This window comes from Ananas comosus, unplaced genomic scaffold (genome assembly GCF_001540865.1).
Source record: "Ananas comosus cultivar F153 unplaced genomic scaffold, ASM154086v1, whole genome shotgun sequence".
NCBI lineage: Eukaryota > Viridiplantae > Streptophyta > Magnoliopsida > Poales > Bromeliaceae > Ananas > Ananas comosus.
The window spans coordinates 12,515-17,616 of NW_017891116.1; the positions used below are offsets into that span (position 1 = coordinate 12,515).

Genomic DNA, 5,102 nt, shown 5'->3' on the forward strand with positions numbered 1-5,102 from the left:
CTGGGCAGTTTTCGCCCAGAGGGACCGGTCTCTCCCCAGCAGGGACCGGTCTCTCGCTGCGAACCCGAAAAACCAACGTTCGGGAACCGGTCTCTCCCTGCGCGGGACCGGTCTCTCACTGCGAAGGCGCGCTCGGGGACCGGTCTCGCCTGCCAGGGACCGGTTGCCTCAAGGCTGCCGCAACACTGCTCACTGGGGGACCGGTCTCTCCTTCCAGGGACCGGTCCCCGAGAGTAAAAACTCTCAGGACTTGTCCAGAATTTCAGTTTTCGAACTTTTTAGGTCGGAAAACATTCTACAACCCTCCACCAAGTATGGAAAAGCTCGAAATATATCCAAGCACTCGAACCTCGCAATTTGCGAAGGTCCAGTGCGTTACAGCGAGTCTGTTGAGGGCGAATCCTTCGGGTTAGCCAAGAGATTGGGTAATGAGATTGTGATCTTGCATTCATCATGTGCATTACATTGAGCATGCTATTATTTATTGTTCAGGCATATTAGCTGCATTTGTTTAGCATGGTTACTATATTCCTTTTCTTCTATTATGCCTTATTAGACCTAGTGGGATAGTAGGCGTGGTTGGTGCCGAACCCACTGGGAACTTTGTTGTAGTTCTCACACCCCTATTTTCACATAGTCGGGACCGAGCGAGCCGGCAGGCGATCGCGGTAAGGGCATTGCGCCCTAGGCAGAGACCGCCCGAGATGTTTTATTTTCATAGTTGCATACCCCTTATTATCATCTATTGTATTTGATGATGTTAGTATTGTGATCATGTTAAAGGAATGATGTAGAAGACTTTATTTGTGTTAAATGGAAGAAGGATCATATTTTGGAGAACTTGTGATGTATAAAAGAAATTATGCAAATTTGTATTAAAGTCAAATACTTGTATGATGATTTAGTAGATTCTTTCACTATTGGCTATTGCTACACTATACCAAAATTGCCTTTTAGCGGCAATTATCTTATAAATTAGTGGCGATTTTAATCGCCGCCACTTTCTTTACCGGCAATTGCAATAATTGCCATTGTAAATGGGGTCGGTAAAAGTTTAGCGGCAATTATATTGGCGGCCGGTAAAGGGCAAAATAATTGCCACTAAAGATTAATTTATACCGGCAATTAAAAAGGCTACTAAAGCAAATTACATTTGCCTATAAAATATCTAATATTAATCACAAATGCTAACAAAAATAAGATAAATAGCCACTAAATATAAAAAATATTAAATTATCTTTAAAGTCATATATTCAATTAATCACTATAAAATTTCAAAAGATAATGCATAGACAATAAAAATTAAAAATCCAACATTTCTTGAATATCAAATAAGCTGAATATAAAAGTCTATTACATTCTCAAAAGTGTTGCGAAGACAAATAAATGTCAAAATCAATTTTTATCACAAAATAAATGTCAATCAAACATTACATAGCTAAAAAAATTTCAAATTACAAGAAGACTAATATGTAATTAAAAAGTTCTATAGGCGAAAGGAAAATTCTATATGCTCCAATAGAGAAGTTCAAACTACAGTTCATGAAGACTCATCCTTAAAGAGTGAAGATTCCAATAGAAAAGATCCTTGGATTTAAGAAGAATAATCTGCAAGAAAAATATATAAAATAACAGTTAAAAAATTATTAATAAATATAGTAAGAAAATATATTTAAAATATACAAAAAATTCTAAATTATCATGTTACTAAGCTGAGGTGTACGAAAAAGAACTACAGTATCCTGCATTTTGTGCAACTTTGTTGTAACGAGTACTCGAATCATCAAGAACCTATTTTACAGCCATATAAGAAAAACAACTTACAACAATATCTTCTATACTTAGACAAAATAAATAATAGACAAAGAACTAGAAATTTGACAATGGCTTGAGATGAAAGAAATGCATCTCTTTGGAATAGAGCATAAGAAGTAATTATGAGGTCTGGACAATATCTTTATCCACAATAGAAAAATTATGAGGTATGAGGTACAACTTTACCTGCTTAGAAGAGACCTCATACTCATCTTGCCAACCTTTGCTGGCTTTCTTGATTGAGGACACCTTTCGATACTTATTCTTCAGCTCAGCTAAAGGCATCTCTCTGGAATAGAGCATAAGAAGTAATGATAATTGAAGCTGAAATTTATTGATAAGTTAAGCATATTAACCAAATTAAGTACCTTACTGCTTCTCCAATCGCAGGGCGAATTATTTTAAAGACCCCAGCAGCTGAACTGTTGAAACAGGAAAGGAGGAAGAACAATATGAGTATAGGTCCACATTTATCTAACAATTAAATATATCTATATATAACATATTTAGAGAATTGAAGCAAAAAAAAATGAAAGGAACTTAAAATGACTACATTTTTTTTAATCTATCATTTGCCTTTATAGTGCATCTATACATAAAATGATAATTAGGTAAATAAAACGGTAGATAAAAATAATTTAATAAAATATGATGACCAGCAAAGTGAACTAATGTTATGAAATAAAGGTTAGTTGAATTTGTACTAATGACAGGTTTCTGTCAAATGTCACGTAAAGCGATATTCTAATGGAGGAGAGATTATGTTCATATGACCATGACTTACCCTTCATAAGCTAAAATAAAGTGTCTGCGACCTATCCACTCCCTTCTAGATTCATAGAATCCATCATGGTTAGAACTTACCACACACACATACGAGCTGAAATTAATGGAAACCCTCGAGTTAAAATTGAATACCTTACAATATGCCTATATCTAATATGAATTTAACAAGAACAAGGACAAGAACATAACACACACACATACACACGCACATACGAGCACGCACACACACACATGAGAGATTCTTGAGCAGATTGGTTCATATGGTGTTAAATAAATAAATCGTGCTGCAGTAAGCTTCCAGATCAGAGGGAATAATGAAGAGAAAAGTTACCTCTCAAAGGTACAATGAATCAACAAATGAGAACTCTCTGCGGAAAAGAACCAACCATCAACATCTGGAAGGCAAACAAGTATTCCCCACCATCTAGATTTTCTGCATTTACGATTTGCCAATTACATTCATGAACATTTCCATCTGTAGACAACCAATTCCAAATCTAGAAGAGAAAGAAGTATAAATCCATGATTTTCATCCAGATCTCCATGTATGTACATAGGAGTTGTAAAGGGCATCAATTATCCAGAAACTTAGTACAGGTTATACAAAGTTGTACCTATGTGCCAATGAAGCTTCGGATCAACAGATTTTATGACAGATGACAGTGCAATCAATTGAGAACGAACACCAATAGAAGTGCTTGTGCTCTTGAAGTTACCTCTCTTCAGAACAACAGAAATATTATTAGCAATATTTGATGTTACTATGCAATATACGACAATCATTAAGGAAAAATGTTACGTGCTCTCAAGTTTGTTGTGATCTAACAGTACATTTTTTATACTCCCTGTAACAGTATTTCTTTGCAATGCAATGGCAAGTGCTCGAACCATAGTACAATGTAATTAAATACCATTGAAGTTTTGTTAGAACAATTAAATACCATTGAAGTTTTGTTAGAGTTAAACATGAGCTATGATCTAGTGAACAAGCAACTTGTGTTAGAACAATTAAGACAACTGCGGAAACAAGCTTGAAAAGCATATACCAAGACAAAGCAACATATATTTCACACACCATATTCACCACTGTAAACATAAAAGATTAAAACTCACCTGACCAAGGTAGCGAACAAGAATATTTGCTCCAAGAGACCAGCCAACAGCATATATATTTGATTTTGGATAACGCTTTACTACATGATCAACAACTTGAGAAAGATCTTTCGTGAAAGAAGCTGAACATAACTGCATATAACCAGAGAAATTTCGATCACAAATTTTAACCCCTTGCCTTTAGGTGACTGACTGTACCCGTAAAGACAGTCTATTCAGCCTAAAGAATCGAATATACGTTTCGTGCTTCCAACCAATAGATGAGAACAAAGGTTACAACATTTTTACCATTGAGTTACTTTCAAACTGTTAATAACTTGAATGCTGATTTTACATGCAAAGTATAAAATGAATAAATAAAGAATAGGCGCCAAAGTGCTCATGTTGATGATCGTGCTTATACGAACCTTCACCATGGCAAACAAAATCAGAATTTCGAAATATTTTAAGTCTGACATGGAACGTTTTGCCATGCACACGAGGTATTAGAGAGCGTAAAAGTTAAAGGCGTACAAGAAACACAAGAACACTAGCGCTTTGTCTATTCTTTTTAAAACTATAGTGCAAAAGCAAAGGTGTTACATTTTTCAAAGTCATATTGCCAATACCTGTGGGGTTGTCACAGGACTATCGGCACAACCACGGCTGTTGAATACCACGACGCGCCATCCTTTATTTCTAGCTCTTACAAGCATATGCCTTACATATGTACAATCACTCCCTCCTGTTACAGGAAAAATAGGAATCAAGGATGTTCATCATACTTCAGCATAAAGATAGTGGAATTTTAGACATATCTGCTTTTTATCTGCAGATGCTTTCACTTTCAGAATCAGATTTGCTAAGAACCTATCCAAGTAAACCGCATTTTCGTCGTCGATGAGATTTCTATTTGGATGCCCAATCTCTCCATTTGGTATATCTGCTGCTTTATTCCGTCGTAGTTGGTAATCTCATCTCTTTTCGATCCCTCTTATCCCTATCATGTCATCTCTGCAACTCCGCGTGGTTTATCCTTTTCTGTTTTCAACTTATTCCTCGCAACTTGAAGTGGTTCATCCTTTTCTGCTTTAAACATATTCCCTCAGTTACATAGATAACAATTACGAAATTTACCATGTCTCACCCTCCATACTTTCCCCTAGATCAAGAAAAATACATCTAGACGAATAATAAAGGGAAGGAGGCTGATATTTTATCTAGGGCACTGCATTCATCTCTAAGGCACTAATTCAAGAGCCAAAGAGCCAAACTCCAGTCCTATATCCAAATACTCAAATACTAAATCATACTTAAAAATGTCATCTAAACAATGTAATGTGGCAAACCCTAAGGTTTTTCTTATCGCACAAGGATCTCTTGATGAGATAGGGGATGGATTTTGAATC

At 36.0% G+C, this 5,102-nt stretch overlaps 1 long non-coding RNA gene across 1 annotated transcript; it reads right to left on the reverse strand.

The window, feature by feature from the left end:
• Positions 1 to 2,001: 2,001 nt before the first annotated feature.
• LOC109704652 lies at positions 2,002 to 2,665 on the reverse strand. Its single transcript, XR_002214448.1, has 3 exons — positions 2,600 to 2,665; positions 2,184 to 2,237; positions 2,002 to 2,104 (listed from the first exon to the last, which is right to left on the reverse strand). It is a non-coding gene; the product is annotated as an uncharacterized LOC109704652 (long non-coding RNA).
• Positions 2,666 to 5,102: the final 2,437 nt, after the last annotated feature.